The following is a 25,601-nucleotide window of genomic DNA, read 5'->3' on the forward strand; positions in this document are numbered from 1 at the left end:
TCGAAATAAGGACCGGGAAGGGACGTGATGTCACATTGCAAAAGTTGTCAGTAGATTGGACTCGTGAAATATTATGTTCTCTGCAGTTGTGTGTGGTGTTTGATCTGTACAGCCAGACACGTTTTCTGTGTTCGAAAGCTTCTTTGGAGTATTCGGAGGAGGAACCCGCCTTGCAATGCCGAAGACAATCTGCGCACCGGACACATCATCATTGAAGCCTGGTTCAGGGACTACTGAGGGAGTCCTGGATTAAGGGGTCCTCAGGTGTCCGGACTATGTAACATGGGCCAGACTAATGGGCTACGAAGATACAAGACAGAAGACCTCTCCCCGTGTTCGGAGGGGACTCTCCTTTGCGTGGATGGCAAGCTTGGCGTTCGGATATGTAGATTCCTTCCTTTGTAAACCGACTCTGTACAACCCTAGGCCCCTCCAATGTCTATATAAACTGGAGGGTGTAGTCCGTAGAGGCAGACACAATCGTACATGCTAGACTTCTAGGGTTTAGCCACAACGATCTCGTGGTAGATCAACTCTTTTAATCCTCAAACTCATCAATATCAATCAAGCAAGACGTCAGGTATTACCTCCATCAAGAGGGCCCGAACCTGGGTAAAACATCGTGTCCCCTGCCTCCTATTACCATTGACCTTATACGCACAGTTCGTGACCCCCTACCCGAGATCCGCCGGTTTTGACACCGACAGCAGGGTCATGCGGGCGAAGCGGGGCGAAGGCGACGGCAGGACAAGCACTGGCAGTGCACGGGCTGAGCGACGCCGGCAGCGCGCGGCCAAGCCGAGCAGGAGAGGGACGGAGAGGCTGAGGCAGCATGGCGGCAGCACAGGCCATGGCAGGGTAAAGAGGGGCAGAGCGGAGCGGGGGGTTCACGGGCGTGCGGGCCGGCGAGGCAACATCAGCGTCGACGAGTCGGGACAGCGCGCGCGGGCGAGCAGCGGAGCCGCGAGTGGGGCGCCGGTCCAGGCGCGATGCGGGGAGGAGGCCGCGACCACGGGGCAGCATCGGGCGGACGGCAGCGAGCGGTCGACAGGGCAGAGCGGGGCATGGCCGAGCACGGCGCGTGAAGGCAGCATGCGGAGCAAGCAGCAGCGCAGTAGCCAGCGGCAGCAGGGGGAGAGCAGCAGCGACAACTAGGCAGGGTCGCGGCGTGGGGAAGACAAGCACGGCATGTTCGCGTGCGTGGTCGAGCGGCCGGAGCGGACGATGAGTGCGGGGAGAGGAGGAGAGGCCGGGGGCCTCACCGTGGTTGTAGGGCATGGGGCAGTGGGGCATGGGGAGGACGAGGTGACGATGGAGAGGACAGCGATGATGGAGTCCGGCGAGGAGGAGGATGGGGACGACACACGGTGGGGAGGAGAAGAGGTTGAGGCGGCGTTCCGGGCGACGGCGAATGGTCCAGCGGCGTCGGGTGGCGCAGTGGTCTTGTTCCCCCGATCCCGATCTGGATCGGGGAGGGGGAGAGAGACGTGGGGGAGTGGGGGAAGTGGGGGGCTTGCGGGTTAGGGTTTCCCCTGGTGGGGATATGGTGGGGGGTTGGGCCGGCCGATTGGTGGGCTGGCTGACTGGGCCTTCTGGCCCAGTTGGCCCGTGGGGCTTTCCTTTTGTTAGTTTTTTTGTTTTGGTTATTTTCCTTTTTCTTTATTTTCTTTTCTGTTTTCTTTCATTTCCTAAACATTTTAGTTTTGGAAAAATACCTAGGTTGCACCTAATTTAGTAAAGTTAATTATGTCACATTCCGAACATTTTTTATATTTGAAAACTTTTATTGCTTTTCAGAAATTCAAATTTGATTTCAAAACGTTTTGATCTTGATCTTACGTGAGGTTAGCAACAGTAACAGAGGTGGCGTGTCATCATTAGCATAGGTTTACTGTAGCATAATTATCCAGGCGTCACACCTGAGACCTATAGGCTATATTTACATTAACGTGGCAATCTCGTGGCTCCAACCATTATGACGTGACACACTGATGACCGACAAGTATAGTGGATCGATCATAATCGTTTTGATAAGTAAGAGTGTCAAACCCAACGAGGAGTGGAAGGAGATGCCAAGTAGTTTTCAGCAAGGTATTCTCTGCAAGCACTGAAATTATAAGTAGTGAGTAGTTTGATAGCAAGATAATTCGTAACGAGCAAGTAACGGTAACGGTAACAAAAGTGTAGCAAGGTAGCCCAATCATTTTGTGGAAAAGGATGGGCCAAAACGGTCTCTTATGATAAGCAAAGTGTTCTTGAGGGTACACGGGAATTTCATCTAGTCACTTTCATCATGTTGGTTTGATTCGTGTTCGCTACTTTGATAATTTGATATGTGGGTGAACCGGTACTTAGGTATTGTTCTTACTTGAAAAAACCTCCTACTTATGGTTAACCCCCTCGCAAGCATCCGCAACTATGAGAAAAGTATTAAGATAAAATCTAACCATAGCATTAAACTTTTGGATCCAAATCAGCCCCTTACGAAGTTGCGCATAAACTAGAGTTTAAGCCTCTATCACTCTCGCAACCCATCATCTAATAACTACTCACAATGCATTCCCTTAGGCCCTAATAAGGTGAAGTGTCATGTAGTCAACGTTCACATGACACCACTAAGGGAATCAGTACATACCATCAAAATATCGAACACATATCAAGTTCACATGATTACTTGCAACAAGATTTCTCCCATGACTTCAAAAACAAAAGTAACTACTCACAAATAATAATCATGCTCAAGATCAGAGGGGTATTAAATAGCATAATGGATCTTAACATATAATCTTCCACCAAATAAACCATATAGTAATCAACTATAAGATGTAATCAACACTACTAGTCACCCACAAGCACCAATCTAAGGTTCCGGTACAAAGATTGAACACAAGAGATGAACTAGGGTTTGAGAGGAGATGGAGATTTCCCTCCCCAAGACAAGAGAGTTGTTGGTGATGATGATGACAATGATTCCCCCCTCCGGGAGGGAAGTTCCCTCGGCGGAATCGCTTCGCCGGTGGGCAAAAGTGTTCCTCCCCAAGTTTCTCCTTGAGACGACGGCGCTTCGTCCCGAAAGTCCTCTCCTCTTTTTTTTTTCTAGTTCGAAATGACTTATATACCAGAAGAGGGGCACCGGAGGTGGGCCGAGAAGGGCACAACCCACCAGGGTGCGCCCAGGTGGGTTGTGCTCATCTAGTGGCCCCCTTGGTAGTTATTTGCTCCAATAATTCTTATATATTCCAGAAAAAATCTCTGTGAAGTTTCAGCTCATTTGGAGTTGTGCAGAATAGGTGGCCTGGCGTAGCTTTTTCAGGTCCAGAATTCCAGCTGCCGGTATTCTACCTCTTTGTGTGAACCTTGCATATTATGAGAGAAAGGGCATTAGAATTACTCGAAAAAGCATTATTATGCATAAAAAATTTATAAATAACAGTAGGTAAACATGATGCAAAATGGATGTATCACACGCAGGCCACTTAACATTACAACATATAACCGTCTCATACATAAACTCATTATCATGCCAAAGGATATACCACATGTCGGAGTAATTGGACACGGATACCCCGAAGACGGCGAGACAAGAATTCAAGACATCGGGGCTAGCAAAGCCCCTCAGTCCAACTACCTGGCCGACGGCTGGCTACTGGCTGCTGATTGCTCCACCAGGCCGACTGGCGGCTGCCGACTGCTCCACCAGGCCGACTGCCGGCTGGCCGACTGCTCCACTAGGCCGACTGTTGACTGCCGACTGCTCCACCAGGCCGACTGCTGGCTGCTGACTGCTCCACCAGGCCGACTGCTGGCTGTCGACTGCTCCAACCAGCCGGCTTCCCGAAGTCAATTGCGGCCTGACGCGACCCCGACGTGACGGCCGTACCCGGCACTGTTCAGGTGTCACCCCAGCCATCATGTACAGTGTCCCTTGTCCCTGGGCACTATTTATGAAGTGACCCAGGGGACAAGGATGACACCCCACCATACCCCTTGCTCCCATACCACATTTAGCTTAGATAGTAAGCTAGCTCCATACTATATATATCCATACATCCATCCATCCATCCATCCATCCACCCTTACAGGCACACACGCATGAGCATACACATGCTCACGGCCATGAGCCATGAGCATGGCCGGCCACTAGAGCATGACACATACATGCATATATGAAACCAGATGCCTGTGGCACTGCTTTCAAATACAGCTCTAGGAGCAACTCTGTACCAGATATACATACCAGATATACTCAGACATGCAGGAGTAGGGGTGTTATCTCTTCGGAGAGCCCCGAACCTGGGTAAACTAGCGCGTGCTACTCGCATACCCGCCCCTGGATATTCCAGCTGCAGTCTTGCCCTCACACGAAGCCACCTTGTGGCATATGTCGTCTTGCACCCCCCGTGAGAATATCACGACATTTGGCGCCCACCGTGGGGCGGTACTATGCTACCGCGCTGCCGCTAGTTTCGCAGTCCGAGCGGGACCATCTTCGCCGTCACCGCCGTGGCGTCGCGCCGTCTCTCCAGTAGCGCTCGGGGGCTCGACTTCGACCCGCCCCCGGAGCGGCCGCGCGGGACAGCACGTCCTCGTCGTCGGCCTCGCCACCTTCATCATAACCACCATTGTGACGCCGGCTATACGTCCGTCCACGCGCGCGGGGCCTCGTTTCGGTCAGGCGTGACCATCCGCGCGCCCGTCGCGTCTGCTCCCCTCCACGCTCATCTAGCTACGGCCGTAGCACGCGGTCGCTCCTACATACACGCTAGCTAGCAAGCCAATCAATCCTCATACCATGGTCGTACACTTCCTTGACTATGGCCAGATAGTGCCATACAATAGTCAGACACTCCTTAGATACAAGCCAGACACGCATCAGATTATAATTGGAAAATGGCTAAGATATCCACGGCCAGAAAATGGCTATATACTGAGCTCGCGTTTACTCTTCTCCACCGGCGCAGACGTGCGTCCGTCTCCGGCCTCCTCTACAGCTCTGTTCGGCTAGGCGACAACTGTTTCCGCTCGATGCTGGCGCGCAGTCTGCCAGCCACCCCCGAGCGCCACTCTGACCCTGCCTACCTCCTACTCCGCGCAAGTGCCGCCGACGGGTCACGCCCGAGCCCTCCGCCTCATGCTCGCGTGCTCCGCAGCTCCGCCGTCGGCTCTCCTGCCGCACCTATGGCCGGCTGCGCGCGCTTCGCGCGCCGTCTCGTCCTCCCCTTCAGCAGCGGTCGCGCCGTTCGGCACCGTCTCCATCGTTAGCATCGAGTTCGGCTCCGCCTGCAGCCAGTTTGCCGCCCACCTCCCGCTCGCTCCTCTACCCGCGGCCGCGTGCCCGCGCTGGCCGAGTCGTCTGCGTCACTGCGCTCCTCTCCACATCCAGTGGGCGGGCCGGCCTCCTCCAGCCGCTCCTCCTCGCCCGAGCTGCTGCCGCCCTTTGGTCCGGCCTCCCGCAGCCGCTGGCGGCCAACTCCATCCCGCCCGGGCCGCTACGCGCCCTACACCATCCCTCGTGCGGCGTGGCTCAGCGCCGCGCCGCCTCCCGCCAACCACCACGCCTCGCGGGCTTCGACTGCCGGCTGCGCCGTTCCCCGCCCGCTCTCAGCGTCGACAGCTCCACCCTCGCCAGTTGGCTCCGGGTCCCCGCCGGGTCACCGCCACCCGCAGCCGGGTGCTTCGCACCGGCCGGCTCCGGGACCCCGCGCCGCTGTCCGCATCCCATGCGCGTGGCCCCGACCACACCGCGCACCCTAGCCGGATCCCCCAGTGCCTGGTCCTTCCCGCCTTGCTGCCTGGCCGGGTCGCCACCTCGCCACCTCCTGCTGGCCCAGGCCGGTCCTGCCCGGGCCCGCGTGCCTCCCGCGTACGTCGACCGACCTTCTCCCACTCCGACCACGCTGCCGCGTCACACACTACGCCGGCTGTGGCTCCCCGCCGCCTTCCCGTGTCTACCCGGCCACGCGCGTCCGCGTCTGACTCCGCCCGAGGCCGCCTGCGCCTCCGCGCGCCATGCCGGCTCCCCTGCCGCGCCTCTGGCCGGCCGGGTCGCGCGCCTCCGTTGCCGGCTCCCGGGTCGGGCGCCGTGTCCGGCTGTGCCACGCGTGCCCCCGCTGGGTCCCGCTCCAGCCGCCTGTTGTGACCGGCGCCTGAAGAGCAGAGGCCGGCTGGAAAAAGAAAAGAAGTCAACAGCTGGCTCGAAAAGAAAGAAAGAAAAATTGTCGGGTGGAGAAAACTCGTTGTACGGGTGCTTAAAAAAAGAGATAGAGAGAAATGGGGCCGGCTGGAGGAAAAGCAAAGGCCGGCTGCCCACAGCCGGGTGCTAAAAAAGCAGTCTGGACGACTCGTCCGCCTGCTTCGCCAATCGAACGGTCAGTCGTGACTCGCGCTGCTGACTATGCCAAGCCGGCTTGACTGCCTCCCGCTCCGACAACACACCCAACGGGAGCACTGACACGCCCCTGTGAAGAAGAAGACAAAGTAGTCGCCGGAAGATCCGGCCCGACTGCTCACCAGCCGGCCCGAATCTCGGGGGCTACAACCAGCAGGTGCGCTGATGCGCCCCCGCGAGAAAAAAAAGACAAAGTAGTCGCCGGAAGATCTGGCCCGACTGCTCACCAGTCGGCCCGAATCTCGGGGGCTACACCCAGCGGGTGCGCTGACGCGCCCCCACGAGAAAAAGAAGACAAAATAGTTGCCGGAAGATCCGGCCCGATTGCTCAGCAATCATCCCGAATCTCAGGGGTTACACCTAGCGGGTGCGCTGACGTGCCCCCGTGAAGATTGCAGACAAGAGACGAGTTTTGTCCGGCTGCCAACAGCCGGCAGAAGAGAAAAAATAAGAAAAAGGGCGCTGCAAGACGCCTCGCCACCTGGCCGGTCGAGCTTGACCGGCCGGGACCCCCCTTCGAGCACCCGGAGGCTCGAAGGCTGCACCTAGCGGGTGCGCCGGCGCACTCCGCGAGCGCCGAGCCGTGCCGGCTGTCTTCGGCAAACTCCGCCTCAGCTACACGAAAACCAATGGGAGCTCCTCACCCGCATATTTTTTGCACCACGCAAGCACAGATAACCCCGAGCGATGCTCGGGGGGCTATCTCCGCATTTCATTTCAGTTGCATCACTGTTCGCCCCGGCGCCAACCAGAGTTGGCCCGGGGGCTGTCCGCTTGGCCTGAGACGTTAGTTCCCGCAAACGGCTTAATAGCATGTGCGATACCAAAGGCCCACTCTTAGCCACAGACCGCAGAGCGACTGTCCGGCTAGCAAGAGTGAACGCTGGAGGCCACCCACGCGAAAAACGTTCGGGAAGAAAAATGGTTCGGGGGACCCTGCCATTTCCTTTACAAGTATCTGCTCGGTCGAAACTGCTCCCAGACTCTGAGTACTGTACACTCTACTTCACGGCCCACTCTCAGCCACAGACCGCAGAGCGGCTGTCCGGCAAGCAAGAGCACAAGCCAAAAAGTGGAGGGAACAAGAAAAAGATTAAGGGGGCTCGGACGAAACCGAGTCGGCACCCTTCGCATAAAACTTGCAATGCTAAAAGCAAACATTTGATATATCTGTGTGGACTAACTTTGTCTTTTTCATGATCATTTCCATGAACACTCGTCAAAAAACCTCTGCCCAACTTTGCCAAGTTGCCCGGAGGCTTGGGGGCTACAGTCGGAGTAATTGGACACGGATACCCCGAAGACGGCGAGACAAGAATTCAAGACATCGGGGCTAGCAAAGCCCCTCAGTCCAACTACCTGGCCGGCGGCTGGCTGCTGGCTGCTGGCTGCTGACTGCTCCACCAGGCCGACTGCCGGCTGCCGACTGCTCCACCAGGCCGACTGCTGGCTGCCGACTGCTCCACCAGGCCGACTGTCGGCTGCTAACTGCTCCACCAGGGCGACTGCTGGCTGCCGATTGCTCCAACCAGCCGGCTTCCCGAAGTCAACTGCAGCCTAACACGACCCCGACGTGACGGCCGTACCCGACACTGTTCACGTGTCACCCCAGCCATCATGTACAGTGTCCCTTGTCCCTGGGCACTATTTATGAAGTGACCCAGGGAACAAGGATGACACCCCACCATACCCCCTTGCTCCCATACCACATTTAGCTTAGATAGTAAGCTAGCTCCACACTATATATATCCATCCATCCATCCATCCACCTTTATAGGCACACACGCATGAGCATACACATGCTCACGGCCATGAGCCATGAGCATGGCCGGCCACTAGAGCATGCCACATACATGCATATATGAAACCAGATGCTTGTGGCACTGCTTTCAGATACAGCTCCAGGAGCAACTCTGTACCAGATATACATACCAGATATACTCAGACATGCAGGAGTAGGGGTGTTATCTCTTCGGAGAGCCCCGAATCTGGGTAAACTAGCGCGTGCTACTCGCATACCCGTCCCTGGATATTCCAGCTGCAGTCTTACCCTCACACGAAGCCACCTTGTGGCATATGTCGTCTTGCACCCCCCGTGAGAATATCACGACGCCACATCATACGCATACCCTTCAAAACCAAGTCAGACATCCTCTAATCAGTTTAAGCAAAAATTTAGTTATGCGGTAGTAATACTAGCTATCTACGTCCACAAATTTGGCGATGATTCTTGATGCTAGATTAAGTTTCGGGGTGTGTGAAACAAGAGACTTAATAAAAATCTCTAGCCCCACACTAAACTTCGTCAAATACGCGGGACACCCTAGAAGATCATCCATCTTCGGCACCCTCTTGTGTATGCAACGGTTTACTATTCTCAGCTACGGTGAAACCCAAGGAACTATTAGTAGATCGTTGACAACCAGAGCTGATCGATTGTCAGATCCTTGTGAAAAGCGACACCATGTCGTCGATGAATTGAACCAAAGCGACACTCAGGGGAAGCATAACAAGAACATCAACCCTCACAATCACATGTGATCTAGATTGCAACCTACATCTACTCATATAACTGCTCATGACGCCACTGTTGGGAAATGTAGTAGCAAACAAAAAATCATGCCTACGAACACCCAAGATCAATATGAAGATGCATAACAGGTTGAGATCATGATCATTACCGTCACTGAGTTGCAGCGGAAGAAGAACGCTCAGTCTAGATCGTACTTGGAGTACCTCAAACCGTCGATGAACGATCCCTCGTACCGCCCACGAACAGTCCCTCGAACCAAAGACCGAAAGCACGATCTCTCTACTTGGGTGCAAGCGTGCAGGCTTCACGATCCGGAGGCGCTTCGTCATCCAAAGCTAATCATCACCGAAGAATTAGAGGGAGGAGATTAGAACCACATGAGGCTTCTAATTATGAGGACAAGAGTATTAGCCAAGCTCTAATTAGTCAACTAGGACCAACTAGAACTAGAAGAACTAGAGGAGGCTCCAAAAACTTGTGTGTCTCAAAGGACAAATTCCCCTACTATATATAGGTTGGAGGGGAGGGAGAGGGTAGCCACCAAGGGGGAAGGAGTCCCCTTTGGTGTGTCTTCCTAGGGGGGAGAGTTGGACTCCCTCCCCTAGTTGCCCCCCCCCCCACACACACACAAGGAAAAGAGGGGCGCCACCTCCACTTGGGCCTTTGTGGCCCAAGTTGCCTTCCACCTCTTGGCCTTTTTAGGCCTGTTGATATTTAAATTAAATATAGAATGTTCTAAATACTTGTAGACAATTATATATATATATATATATATATATTAACATCTCCGGAAACGTTTTCCACTTATACATGATTTATTGATAACACCCGGTATTACCCGATACTCACTAAAACCCTTCCGTTGACCCCGAAACGCTTCTAGATCCTCTTAGAGTTATTGTGAATATTAATGAAACAATTCCACAAATATATTCTCATCACCCCCGTCCTACTAACACTCACCAGATCGTGGCCTTAAGCTTGTGACCTCGTAGGTTCGGTAACTCATAGACATGAACGAAACCATTCATTCATTGACCGATAGTAGGACTGTGGACGTCCACACTACTGCAGGATGCTGCTAACGTGACACTAAAATCAGAGACCCTTCGTCGAAACTATGTGCGATGCAATAATCGCAAATGGTGATGTAAAAAACCCGTCAAAAAGATGCAAAACATTTGCGATGACGGATGCATCAAACACGGTTCAGAATTTAGTTGCGTGTGCGATGAGGGGCATATGGTTCAGTTCAATGAACTGTTTGTGATGAGGCAAAAAAACAGAAACGGGTAGCCAGATGAAGGAGTGATGACCCACAAGTATAGGTTATCTATCGTAGTCCTTTCAATAAGTAAGAGTGTCGAACCCAACGAGGAGCAGAAGGAAATGATAAGCGGTTTTCAGCAAGGTATTCTCTGCAAGCACTGAAATTAGAGGTAATAGATAGTTTTGTGATAAGATAATTTGTAACGAGCAACAAGTAACAAAAGTAAATAAAGTGCAGCAAGGTGGCCCAATCCTTTTTGTAGCAAAGGACAAGCCTGGACAAACTCTTATATAGAGAAAAGCGCTCCCGAGGACACATGGGAATTATCGTCAAGCTAGGTTTCATCACGATTATATGATTCGTGTTCGGTACTTTGATAATTTGGTATGTGGGTGGACCGGTGCTTGGGTGCTGCCCTTACTTGGACAAGCATCCCACTTATGATTAACCTCTATTGCAAGAATCCGCAACTACAACAAAAGTATTAAGGTTAACCTAACCATAGCATGAAACATATGGATCCAAATCAGCCCCTTACGAAGCAACGCATAAACTAGGGTTTAAGCTTCTGTCACTCTAGCAACCCATCATCTACTTATTACTTCCAAATGCCTTCCTCTAGGCCCAAATAATGGTGAAGTGTCATGTAGTCGATGTTGACATAACACCACTAGAGGAGATACAACATACATCTCATCAAAATATCGGACGAATATCAAATTCACATGACTACTAATAGGAAGACTTCTCCCATGTCCTCAGGAAGAAACGTAACTACTCACAAAGCATATTCATGTTCATAATGAGAGGGGTATTAATATGCATATAGGATCTGAACATATGATCTTCCACCAAATAAACCAACTAGCATCAACTACAAGGAGTAATCAACACTACTAGCAACCCACAGGTACCAATCCCAGACTTGGAGACAAGAATTGGATACAAGAGATGAACTAGGGTTTGAGAGGAGATGGTGTTGGTGAAGATGTTGATGGAGATAGACCCCCTCCCGATGAGAGGATCGTTGGTGATGACAATGGTGATGATTTCCCCCTCCCGGAGGGAAGTGTCCCCGGCAGAACAGCTCCGCCGGAGCCCTAGATTGGTTCTGCCAAGGTTCCGCCTCGTGGCAGTGGAGTCTCGTCCTGAAAGTTGGCTTATGATTTTTTCCTCATCGAAAGACTCCATATAGCAGAAGATGGGCATCGGAGGGCCACCAGGGGGGCCATGAGGCAGGGGGCGCGCCCAGGGGGGTAGGGCGCGCCCCCACCCTCGTGGCCAGGGTGTGGCCCCCCTCCGGAACTTCTTGCGCTCAGAATTTTTTATATATTCTGAAAATGACTTCCGTGAAGTTTCAGGACTTTTGGAGCTGTGCAGAATCGGTCTCTAATATTTGCTCCTTTTCCAGCCCAGAATCCCAGCTGCCGGCATTCTCCCTCTTTATGTAAACCTTGTAAAATAAGAGAGAATAGGCATAAGTATTGTGACATAATGTGCAATAACAGCCCATAATGCAATAAATATCGATATAAAAGCATGATGCAAAATGGACGTATCAACTCCCCCAAGCTTAGACCTCGCTTGTCCTCAAGCGAAAGCCAAAATCGAAAAATATGTCCACATGTTTAGAGATAGAGGTGTCGATAAAAATAAAATACCGACATGAGGGCATCATGATCATTCTTAGAACAACAACTTATATAATTCTTATCATATGATCTCTTATGCTAGAGTAACAATTAAATCACAATTTCCAGTATGAATCATAAACTTCATTGAAAACTAACAAACTATAATCTCAGTCATTGGAGCAATTGCAATTTATCATAACATAGGAAAGAGTCAATATAAGAGCTTTTCGGCAAGTCCACATACTCAACTATCATATAGTCTTTCACAATTTCTAACACTCATGCAATACTTATGGGTATGGAGTTTTAATAGGACACAAAGAAAGATAGGGGCTTATAGTTTTGCCTCCCAACGTTTTACCTCAAGGGTAATGTCAACAATAATAGTTCATGAAAACTCACATCCAATTAGCCATATATACCAAGATCTTTCCAACATGTTGTGCTTGCCAAAAGATAAAATTTAAAAAGGAAGGGTGAATATCACCATGACTCTTATGCAAGGTAGGAGATAAAAGTAAAAGATATGCCCTTCGCAGAGGGAAGCAGAGGTTGTCATGCGCTTTTATGGTTGGATGCACAAAATCTTAATGCGAAAGAATGCCACTTTATATTGCCACTTGTGATATGGACCTTTATTATGCAGTATGTCGCTTTTATTTCTTCCATATCACACGATCGTATAAAGCTTATTTTCTCCCACACTAATAAGTCATACATATTTAGAGGGCAATTTTTTATTGCTTGCACCGATGACAACTTACTTGAGGGATCTTACTCAATCCATAGGTAGGTATGGTGGACTCTCATGGCAAAACTGGTTTAAGGGTGTTTGGAAGCACAAGTAGTATCTCTACTTGGTGCAAAGAATTTGGCTAGCATGAGGGGGAAAGGCAAGCTCAATCATGTTGGATGATCCATGACAATATAATTTATTTCAGATGTAAGAAAACATAACCCATTATGTTGTCTTCCTTGTCCAACGTCAACTCTTTAGCATGTCATATTTTAATGAGTGCTCACAATCATAAAAGATGTCCAAGATAGTATATTTATATATGAAGACCTCTCTTTCTTTATTACTTCTTATTAATTGCAACGATGACCAAAACTATGTTTGTTAACTCTCAACAACTTTTAATCATCATACTCTTTATATGTGAGCTCATTACTCTCCATAAGATCCAATATGATCTCTTTTATTTCTTTTTATTCTTTCTCTTTTATTTTATTCACCCAAGATCAGAAAAATAATCAAGCCCTTGACTCAACACTAATCTTTATTATATACAGCTCACGGGCTCGATTATATAGAAGGATCATAAAGCAAAACTCACAACTAGATCATACTAAGAACTTTTATTCTACTAGATCAAAATATTATCAAAAGGATCGAACTAAGAAAAGCGGTAAAGATAAAAGTGATGGTGATACGATACCGGGGCACTCCCCCAAGCTTGGCAGTTGCTAAGGGGAGTGCCCATACTAGATACTCAATTCTTCTTTGTTGGTGGAGAGGCTGGAGTTGTTGATGATGTAGGCTTATCGTCCTTCTTCCAAGGCATAGGCTCACTATCATAGAAGGATGATCGAATCTCCTGGATCCTCAAATCTGCAGCCAAACTCATCCTTTTGAATCTATATTCATACTCACAGTTTTGGTTTTGCAGGTCATAGATTTGGGCTTGGAGGTGCTCGATCTTCTCGTGAAGCTTGAAGATGGTCTCCCCAATGTTCTTGGCATCCAGCTTGTGGTTGTTGGTGAACTCCGTGATCATCATATGGTTGGTGTCGAGTCCGTGATCCACCATCTCCTGGCACTTGAAAACTTGTTGCTCCATTGCCTCGAGCCTTGTCTCCATGCTTCCGGTCCTCCTTGGTCCCTCAGCATCATGGATGTGCAACACCCCCTCACACATCTCAATGGTTTGAGGGTGTTGGAGCACTTCCGCGAGGTAGGGGTTGATGACCTTCTCGAAAAACTTGTCCTTGAGGGCACTTGAAGATGACATGACGACCTAGATCTGTCAGAAAAACAGCTTGAAACAAAGACGAGAGATATTTGCGTGATACGGGAGTCAAAACCTCCGGGAGATTATATAATGAATTTTTACAGACCAAAGTATGTAACGTGTAAGAAAATAGAGTCCGGAGAGCACACGAGGTGCCCGCGAGGTAGGAAGCACCCAGGGGGGTAGGGCGCACCCTCCACCCTCGTGGATCCCTCGTGTCCTTCCCGGATTGCTTCTTATTTTTCTATTTTTATAAATATTCCAAAACAGAATAAAATTACCATTAGAACTGTTTTGGAGTCAGTTTACTTACCGTATAACATACCTATTCCTTTTGGAGTCTGAAACATTCTGGAAAGTGTCCCTTATGTATTCCTTCGGGGTTACGGTTTCAATAACATTGGTTTAAACATTTATAGGATTACCTGAGATATAATGTTTAATTATTTGACCATTCACCACCTTCGGATTTGTGCCTTCGAAGTTGTTGATTTTTATGGCGCCGGAACGATAGACCTCCTCGATAACGTAAGGACCTTCCCATTTAGAGATAAGTTTTCCTGCAAAAAAATCTTAAACGAGAGTTGTCGGTGTCAAAACCGGCGGATCTCGGGTAGGGGGTCCCGAACTGTGTGTCTAAGGCGGATGATAACAGGAGGCAGGGAACACGATGTTTTACCCAGGTTCGGGCCCTCTTGATGGAGGTAAAACCCTACGTCCTGCTTGATTAATATTGATGATATGGGTAGTACAAGAGTAGATCTACCACAAGATCAGAGAGGCTAAACCCTAGAAACTAGCCTATGGTATGATTGTATGTTGTCCTACGGACTAAAACCCTCCGGTTTATATAGACACCGGAGAGGGCTAGGGTTACACAAGGTCGGTTACAAAGGAGGAGATATACATATCCGTATTGCCTAGCTTGCCTTCCACGCCAGGTAGAGTCCCATCCGGACACAAGACGAAGTCTTTAATCTTGTATCTTCATAGTCGAACAGTCCGGCCAAAGGATATAATCCGGCCGTCCGGAGACCCCCTAATCCAGGACTCCCTTAGTAGCCCCCGAACCAGGCTTCAATGACGATGAGTCCGGCGCGCAGTGTTGTCTTCGGCATTGCAAGGCGGGTTCTTCTCCAATTTTCAAGTGTTTGTAAGCAGTGTCCGGCTCCATAAATGTTGATCCTCTTGGCTTCTGTGCCCAATAAGGGCTATCTCTCATGCGTCGAACGAATACGAGGCGCCAGGGCATTTTTACATTTGCCCCCCTAGCCAGATAAATAAATTGTCTATTAAAAGGATGGGGGTTCTTAGATCCGATCCACACCATCTTCCCCTCAGCGAGAATCCATCAGAGCGCGTTTCGGAAAGATCCATCCCAGCATGGTCGACCTCCGCAGCTCCTCCTCCCGCCCCCGTAGCCCTAAGCTCGGTGATTGGGAGAGGTGTCAGTCCCACACAGTCGATTGGTCGAACTGCAGACCAAGGGATTTCTCCCTCCGGTGTATATGGTGCCCGTTCGAGCCGGGCTTGCCACCTAAAATGGTGGGGAGCAAGCGGAGAGCTTTCCATGTCCCTCTATGGGGGAACGGGTCTGCCTTGTTTCTTACTTACTAAGGGGACTCGGATTTCCAATTCATCCGTTCCTCCGCGGGCTCCTGGAGTTCTATGGCCTCCAATTACACAATTTCACCCCTGCCTCCATTCTACATATCGCCGGCTATGTTGCTCTCTGCGAGTTGTTCCTGGGCTGCGAGGCTCACTTCGAGTTGTGGAAAAGGCTATTTTGCCTCGTCCCTCGCACACAGAGGGAATAACTTTATCAAGTGGGCGGAGCCAAAATATGGCGCATTGCCGATACCGGATACCTGTCCGGTACCCCAAAGAAGCCGTCTAAAGACTGGCCTTCAGAATGGTTTTATATGGAGGACGTTCCCCTTCCGGACCCTGTTCGGCGGGGTCTTCCCGAGTTCAACAATGCTCCTCTGAAGAAGCGCCGAAGCTGGCGCCCACGGAGCCCCCAGGCGGAAGACAACAGAGAAATCCTCTATCTGATGAACCGGATCAAAGCACTGGCTCAATCAGGATTGACGATAATTGAAGTTATGTCGATTTGCATTATGCGGGGAGTGCAACCACTTCAATACCATGGGCACCCCTTGTGGTGTTATAACGGGGCGGATGACGCCACCCGTTGCGGGCGTAAGGGTCCGGACAATGCTGCCGCTTTAGCGAAAATTCTGTCTGAATTGTTCAAGGGTGAGGAAGAGGAGTTCACCTGCATCAAGCCACGGGATGGATTCTCCATGTACAATCCTCCAAACTGGGTAAGTTATATCTCCCTGCTCCCATTTTTCCCACATTCTTTGTCGTAAGTATTCACCTTGCCACTTTGCGGCAGGAACTGCGAAAAGCCATAAAGGAGGTCAGCAGCCCTTCTCCACAACCAGAGGACCCTGACCGGACTCCGGACTTGAAGAAGATCTGATTATCTCCGTGGAGCTGATAGACCGGCAGTTCTATCAGTTAAGCTGCGACGATGCCATGGTGGCCATTACGGCCGACTATCCCGGACTGCTCCCTGCGTCGCATGTAAGAAAAACCAAAAAAATCCTAACTCCAAAAACTAGGATCCCCTTTTAAACACTTCACCTACCATATACACATGGCATTTTTTACAGGGAAGGCATTCGGGATGCCCTGCCGAACCCGCAGCAACATGCCAACAAGAGGCAACGAGGCCGGGTAGGCCAAAAAGGAAGGCGGTCAGGATGGAGACGTCGGTGCAAAGGTATAAAAACCCCACTCCGTGGTTGTCGTCTTTCTCAAAATGTAATGACACCCGTGTTTCTTTAACAGAAAAAACGCTCGCCGGAATATGTCCGGCGATGTTGCCGATCACGCATCCACCAGTCGGGCGCCAGGACCGGACATAGAGGCGGAAGCCAATATGGGGCAGGCGCCGGATAACCCCCCTACAGAGGATGCAGATAGATTATCCGCTACTAACTCAGAAGTGGAAAGTGCCGTGAATCATAGGCGCTGCCGGGCCGTACTCCGCGACGCTTGTTTCTCACCAGAGGCATTTGATGCCTTTAATTCCGGAGAGGCGTACCTCCGTGCTGCTCAAGATGGTCTAGCCAGAGCCATGGATCAGTATGTAAAGGATGTACGGGTAAGTAAATCTGGCGATTTATATGTATCAGTAGCCCTGAGACTTGAAACAGTTAGCAGAACTGATTTAAGGATCATCTTTAATGTGCAGATTCTTACATAGAAGAATACTAGGCTGTCCCAGGAGCTGGAGGAATGCAAGACCCAACTGCGGGCTGCTGTTGCCGCATTGCAGGAACAGAAAAAGCCTCCCGCTGGTAACATTTACTTTAAAGAATGATGGTTACCATATAGTATGCGGCGTGGGTGCAGATCTAACAATATATTTTACAGATGAATCCGGAGAAAATCCGGGGGACCAGCATGTCGTGCGACAGCTAGAGGCTGGCAAACGCGTGCTGACTGAGGTTAGGAGGGAGAAAAACAATCTCCAAGACGCCAATGTCAAGCTGAGCGTGGAACTAAAAGACGTTCGAGCCCAGCTTGCAGACTCCGAGAAGGAGAAAAAGCGGCTTCAGAGCGGCATTTTCAGTAAGTGCTTGAACGAATCCTTTTAAAGGAGTTCGGCGAAGAAGCCGACTAACAACGTTATGTCTGTAGGTATGCTAACGGGTCATCCCACGGAGGAGATGCCCGGGTCTGCGGGTGATCTTCTGTCCGAGCTGTCACATCTGCACGAACAAGTTCGGCAGGTCATGCAGGGTGTTGCCCAGGCCTTGTGGCCATCTGTCTCCCTGCCAGAGGGTGTTGCAGATCTTGCGGAGAAACTCAAGGGAGCACGGCGGCGCTTCCGATTATGGAAGATATCAGCCTGCCGACAGGGTAGCAAAGAAGCGTGGGCCATGGTGAAGACTCGGTATACCAAGGCAGACCCAAATCACATGGCCGAGGTCGGACCTGTGGGGCCTAACGGAAAAGAGATCCCCGTTAGCTTAGTTTATGGGCAAGTAGAATTGGCCGCAAAGCATTCCCAACAGGATTGTAAGCTAGACCGCCTGTTGGATGGTATAGAAGAGGAATTTAGTCAGTCTGCATGACTATGTAATTAAAGTGACATGTATAATGCCTTCTAGCCAGATTGTAGATCATTTGTCGTTGCGGACCTTTTCGCTTCAACCTCCGGGCCCAATAGTCCGGAGTGTATCCAAATACCCGCTCAGCTATATAAGAACCGGGGTATGCATGGAGACCAGGCGTAGGGGTCATTAGTGCTTTATCAGACAAGTGCCCAACTAGTTATGTTATATTACATGGGTAGTAAGAAACATCTTCTAGGGAGAATAGTTTCGTTAAGGGTTCCTTTCCCTGGGTAAGCATGCCCTAAAGTGCATGTCTGGACCGCGATAGGAAACGCAAGAAAAACATCTGGGGGCAGATATGGGCAATAAATAAAAATCATCTTTTGTTCACCGACCGAATATTCCCTTAAGAACGCTAGCTTTCGGCTTCACCCAGTCTGAGGTACACATCCGGCTGACCCGGTAGTAACAATCGCAGAGGTGCTCCCCTTATGCCCTAGCCGAATTAACGGGAACGTAGGGCATAAATACAAGAGCCATGGAACCCAGCTTGGCCAAAACTTAAGTCATATCGATGCATATAATGGTGAAAAAAGGTACATCCGGAAGTATAACACATGTGTGGGGCACGAGGCCCAGATAAATAATTTAAGCTTCTGTGAAAGAAGCCCCCAGGTATGAAGAGTGCAGCTAGCGCATCTGTAATATGCAAGCGAGGCACAAGGTGAACCTTGAAGGCCTAGAGAAATAATAAAATAAAGAAAGAAAGAGAACAAGACAGATAATGTATATGCAGAAAATGGACAAAGGGAGGGGACTAACATAGAGTCCGGTGCTAGGCGCAGAATCTTCGGAGCTTGGCCGCGTTCCATGGGTTCGGCTCGAGTCGACTAGTCGATGCATCCCGCAGTCGGTACGCTCCACCGGTCACAACTTGGTCAATAGTGAAGGGACCTTCCCATTTGGGCTCAAGCATGTTCTTTTTCTTATCCGGCAGGCGTAGAACTAGTTCGCCAATGTTATAAGTTTTGGCCCATACCTCTCTGCTTTGGTATCTGCGAGCCTGTTGTTGATAAAATGCGGAATGGGCATTGGCTATGTCGCGCTCCTCCTCCAGGGTGTCCAAACTGACCTGCTGATCGAGCTCGGCTTCTCTTTCTTCGTACATGCGCACTCGAGATGAGTCATGAATTATGTCACAGGGCAAGACTGCCTCTGCGCCGTACCCATAAAGAAGGGTGTATATCCGGTACTACGATTCGGCATGGCCCGCAGCCCCCAAAGTACGGAGTCGAGCTCCTCTACCCAGTGCGTGTTAAACTCCGTTAAGGAGCGCACTAATCTGGGTTTAACGCCGCTCATTATAAGACCGTTTGCTCGCTCGACTTGACCGTTGGTTTGTGGGTGATAGACTGAAGCATAATCGAGCTTGATGCTCATTTTGCTGCACCAGAGTTTTACCTCGTCGTCCGTGAAGTTCATGCCATTATCAGTGATGATGCTGTGGGGGACGCCATAACGGTGTATAACCCCGGATATGAAGTCTATCACCGGTCCGGATTCGGCTGTTTTAACAGGTTTGGCCTCTATCCATTTGGTGAATTTATCCACCATGACCAATAAGTATTTTTTTCTTGTGGGTTCCCCCTTTAAGGGGTCCAACCATGTCAAGCCCCCAGACCGCAAAGGGCCATGTAATGGGGATTTTTTGGAGGGCGATGGGTGGCATGTGACTTTGATTTGCAAAGAGCTGGCAACCGGCCCAGCGTTGGACCAAGTCCTGTGCATCTGCCCGGGCCATTGGCCAATAGAATCCTGTACGGAAGGCCTTGCTTACAAGAGCCCGGGCTGTGGCATGATGACCGCCAAGTCCGGCGTGAATTTCTGCCAAAAGATTCCGCCCTTCCTCTTCGGAGATGCACCTTTGAAGGACTCCGGTAGTGCTTTTTTTGTACAATTCTCCCTCACGGACCCTGTAGGCCTTGGATCGCCGCACTATGCAGCGTGCCTCATTTTGGTCCTCCGGAAGTTCCTGTCTAGTTAGGTAGGCCAGGAATGGTTCTGTCCACGGGGCAATAATGGCCATTATTTCGTGAGCTGAAGGTGTTATTTCGGTGGCGAAGCCTCCGATTGTACCAGAGTTTGGTATCAGGTATTTTGGCCGGGTCCGGACTGTTGTTGCCGGTGTCCCCTTCCCATACTATGGATGGCTTGAACAGCCTTTCCAAAAATATGTTGGGGGGGACCGCATCACGTTTTGCGCCGATGCGGGCGAGGATATCCGCCGCCTGATTGTTTTCCTGAGCCACATGGTGAAATTTGAGCCCCTCGAACCTAGCTGACATTTTTGGGACGGCGTTTCGATAGGCCGCCATTTCGGATCCTTGGCGTCAAAGTCTCCATTTATTTGGGATATTGCGAGGTTTGAATCCCCACGTACCCCCAGGCGTTGGATGCCCATGGAGACTGCCATCCGAAGACCATGCAATAGAGCTTCGTATTCAGCTGCGTTGTTGGAGTCTGTATACAATATTTGCAATATGTACTGAACACTATCTCCGGTTGGGGACGTCAGGACGACGCCAGCCCCTAGACAAGCCAGCATTTTAGAACCGTCGAAGTGCATGATCCAATTGGAGTATGCGCCGTACTCTTTAGGGAGTTCGGCCTCCGTCCATTCGGCGACGAAGTCGGCCAATACTTGCGACTTAATGGCTTGTCGAGGTTTGTATGTTATGTCAAACGGGAGGAGCTCAATGGCCCATTTGGCAATCCGGCCCGTAGCATCGCGGTTGTTTATAACATCATTAAGTGGCACTTCCGAGGCTACTGTAATTGAACACTCTTGAAAGTAGTGTCGCAGCTTCCGCAATGCCATGAATACCGCATATGCTATCTTTTGATAATGCGGGTACCGTGATTTGCATGGAGTGAGGACAGTGGATACATAATATACCAGCTTTTGAAGAGGGAATTTATGTCCATCCGCTTCCCGTTCGACAACGAGCACCGCGCTTACAACTTGATGAGTTGCCGCAATGTACAACAGCATTTGTTCGCCGATGTTTGGCGCGGCCAGGATTGGGTTGGTTGCCAAGATGGCCTTTATTTCTTCCAATCCGACTGTGGCCGCGTCCGTCCACTCGAAGTGTTCGGTGCGCCGAAGGAGGCGGTAAAGGGGTAAAGCCTTTTCTCCTAAGCGGGAGATAAAGCGGCTTAGAGCCACCACACATCCAGTTAACTTCTAGATTTGTTTGAGGTCTGTTGGGGTAGCCAACTGTGACAAAGCTTGGATTTTGGCCGGATTAGCTTCAATACCTCTACTGGAGACAATGAAACCCAGGAGCTTTCCGGCTGGTACGCCGAAAACACATTTTTCCGGATTGAGCTTGATGTCGTATGTTCGGAGGTTGTCGAATGTGAGCCTCAAGTCGTCTATCAAAGAGTCGACGTGTTTGGTTTTGACGACCACATCGTCTACGTATGCCTCTACTGTTTTGCCGATTTGTTTTTCCAGACATGTCTGAATCATGCACTGATATGTTGCGCCGGCGTTTTTGAGCCCAAAAGGCATTCTGTTAAAATAGAAGGGGTCGTATGGTGTGATGAATGCCATTGCGGCTTGGTCGAACTCCGCCATCTTGATTTGGTGGTAACCGGAGTATGCGTCGAGGAAACACAATGACTCGTGTCCTGCGGTAGCATCAATGATTTGATCGATGCGTGGGAGGGGGAAGGGATCCTTTGGGCAAGCTTTATTGAGGTCTTTGAAATCGACACAAAGGCGCCAGGATTTGTCCTTCTTTGGTACCATCACCAGGTTTTCTAGCTAGTCCGGGTGTTTTATTTCTCTGATGAATTCGGCCTCCAATAACTTGGCTAGTTCCTCTCCCATGGCCTGTCTCTTAGGTTCGGAAAAATGCCGAAGAGCTTGCTTGACCAGCTTGAATCCCTTTAGGATATTGAGGCTATGCTCGGCCAGCCTGCGTGGGATTCCTGGCATGTCTGAGGGATGCCAGGAGAATATGTCCCAGTTCTTGCGCAGGAACTCTCGTAGTGCGGCGTCCACAACGGGGTTTAACTGTGCCCGGATGGAGGCTGTTTTTGTAGGGTCCGTTGGGTGGACTTGGAATTTGACTATTTCATCCGCTGGTTTAAAAGAGGTGGACTTGGATCTCTTGTCGAGTATCACATCGTCCCTGTCCACTGTGGAGCGTAGCGTGGTTAATTCCTCGGCCGAGAGGGCTTCGAATAATGCCTCGAGGGCCAGTGCAGCTGTTTTGTTTTCGGCACGGAGTGTTGTGTCCGAATCACTGGCGAGAGTGATGATTCCGTTGGGCCTGGGCATTTTGAGCTTCATGTATCCGTAATGGGGTATGGCTTGGAAGATTGTGAATGCCTCCCGTCCTAAAAGAGCGTGATAACCACTGCTGAACGGGGCCACTTGGAATGTAATTTCTTCGGACCTGTAATTATCCGGCGTGCCGAATACCACATCTAGTGTGATTTTCCCAGCACAGCGTGCTTCCCGATGGGGGATGATTCCTCTAAATGTTGTGATACTTTTCTCAATGCGGTTCCAGTCTATTTCCATCTTTTGAAGAGTTTCCTCATATATGAGGTTTAATCCGCTGCCGCCGTCCATGAGTACTTTGGTGAGTCGAAAGCCGTCCATGATTGGACTGAGGACCAGTGCGGCTGGTGCTCAGGCTGTTCGGAATTTAGGTTTGTCACTGGCATTGAAGGTAATAGCCGTGTCACTCCTTGGATTTATTGCTGCTACGTGGCAGATTTAGGCCATGCTGCGGATTGTTCGCTTGCGCCTATTATTTGACCCGAAGGTCTCAAACACTGTTAACACCGTATTGTTATCCACGGGATGGTGCTCTGTGGTATTTGGGATAAGAAGATCCTCACCACTTTTGGCCACCTACTGGAGTATCCAACATGCTCTAAGGCTGTGCATTGGTATTATATCCGCTGTACTATGAATTTTGCAGGGTCCGTTAAGCCATCCCTCTAGTACGGTTCCATGCCCTGTAGAGGATTTTTGCTTTTTGGTAGTTGACCCGGGTGTATTGTGCTAATGCACCCTTTTATTTCGGACTGGGTTTGTATTCAGGGCCGGATTACCCCAAAAGTTTGTTTCGGCTTTCCAGGCACTTTCCATCGCACAGTACTTTCGTACTATGGACGCCAAGTCAGCGAAGCGTGTTATCTCATGGCGATTTATGGCGTTAAGGATTCCCTTGTCCGTGCAATTATTGCAGAAAAATAGGATTGCGTCTTCCTCGCGACAGTCCTTAACCTTGTTCATCGCAAGGAGGAATCTGGCCCAATAGTGGTGTACTGTTTCCTGGGGCTCTTGCCTGATGTGGGAAAGATCGCTTATGTTTGGGTGGGTGGGTGGAATTGAATCCGAACCCTTACCCGATCTGGGATCCAGGGGCCGAGGAGTTTCTAATTTTGGAAGTTCCGGTTCCGGGATGTTACCCGATAATCCTGGCCCACTGCCTGACTCTAAGTTCAGGGATTGGATGTTGTCCTCCCGCGAACGGGCGTCCGGCTCAGAGAGCTCCAGAATCCAGACATAGTTGGTCCTCAAGATAGAGGAAAGGTCGCCGCATTGTTCCTCCACCACTGCAATATGATGGGTGACCGGTGGAGAGTTAATCTCCCTTTGATCGGGTTTAAGCCCAATCCGATCATAGTCCATAGCGACTCTCAAGGCGGTGATGCGATCCAAGAGCTTGCTTAAGGAGGCGAGCTCCATTGGATCCATCTATTCGGCGAGTGCCGATTTAACGTGGAGGTTGTTTTCGATGACCCGAGAGGTCATCGTCGGCGCAGCGGCCGAACAGGCGGTCATGATGAAACCGCCTAGCCAGAGAGTTTGGCCAACAGCCAAAGCTCCTCCAGCAGTAGTACCGTCTCTAAAGACAAGACGAGACATCCTTCCTTCTAGCGAAGACACAGAGGAACTCTCAATGAAAGCACCAATGTCGGTGTCAAAACCGGCGGATCTCGGGTAGGGGGTCCCGAACTGTGTGTCTAAGGCGGATGGTAACAGGAGGCAGGGAACACGATGTTTTACCCAGGTTCGGGCCCTCTTGATGGAGGTAAAACCCTACGTCCTGCTTGATTAATATTGATGATATGGGTAGTTCAAGAGTAGATCTACCACGAGATCAGAGAGGCTAAACCCTAGAAGCTAGCCTATGGTATGATTGTATGTTGTCCTATGGACTAAAACCCTCCGGTTTATATAGACACCGGAGAGGTCTAGGGTTACACAAGGTCGGTTACAAAGGAGGAGATATACATATCCGTATTGCCTAGCTTGCCTTCCACGCCAGGTAGAGTCCCATTTGGACACGAGACGAAGTCTTCAATCTTGTATCTTCATAGTCCAACAGTCCGGCCAAAGGATATAATCTGGCCGTCCGGAGACCCCCTAATCCAGGACTCCCTCAAGAGTTGTATAGCAATACATAATCACCTACATTAAACTCACGCTTTTGTATTCTTTTGTCATGCCATCTTTTAACCTTTTCTTTAAACAATTTGGCATTCTCATAGGCTTGGGTTCTCCATTCATCAAGTGACCTAATGACAAATAACCTTTTCTCACCAGCAAGCTTGAAATCATAGTTGAGCTCTTTAATAGCCCAATAAGCCTTATGTTCTAGTTCAAGAGGTAAGTGACATGCTTTTCCATAAACCATTTTATATGGAGACATACCCATAGGATTTTTATATGCAGTTCTATAGGCCCATAATGCATCATCAAGTTTCTTGGACCAATTCTTTCTAGATCTATTAACAGTTTTTTGCAAAATTAATTTGAGTTCTCTATTACTCAATTCTACTTGACCACTAGACTGTGGGTGATAAGGAGATACAATTCTATGATTAACATCATATTTAGCAAGCATTTTACGGAAAGCACCATGAATAAAATATGAACCACCATCAGTCATTAAGTATCTAGGGACTCCAAACCTCGGAAAAATAACTTCTTTAAGCATCTTAATAGAGGTGTTATGATCAACACTACTAGTTGGAATAGCTTCTACCCACTTAGTAACGTAATCAACAACAACTAAAATATGTGTGTATCCATTGGAGGTAGGAAAAGGTCCCATATAATCAAAGCTCCAAACATCAAATGGTTCAATAACAAGTGAATAATTCATAGGCATTTCTTGACGTCTTCTAATATTACCAATTCTTTGACATTCATCACAAGATACAACAAACATACGGGCATCCTTGAAGAGAGTAGGCTAATAAAAACCGGATTGCAATACCTTATGTGCAGTTCTATCTCCAGCGTGGTGTCCTCCATAAGCTTCGGAGTGACACTTGCGTAGGATCTGTTCTTGTTCATGCTCAGGTACACAATGTCTAATAACACCATCTACTCCTTCTTTATAAAGATGTGGGTCATCCCAAAAGTAATGTCTCAAATCATAGAAGAACTTTTTCTTTTGCTGGTATGTGAAACTAGGTGGTATAAACTTAGCAAAAATGTAATTAGCATAATCAGCATACCATGGAGCAGTACGAGAAGCATTTATGACATTTAATTATTCATCAGGAAAGCTATCATCAATAGGTAGTGGGTCATC

The sequence above is a fragment of the Triticum aestivum genome, chromosome 1A, assembly GCF_018294505.1.
Source record: "Triticum aestivum cultivar Chinese Spring chromosome 1A, IWGSC CS RefSeq v2.1, whole genome shotgun sequence".
In the NCBI taxonomy this organism is placed as follows: domain Eukaryota; kingdom Viridiplantae; phylum Streptophyta; class Magnoliopsida; order Poales; family Poaceae; genus Triticum; species Triticum aestivum.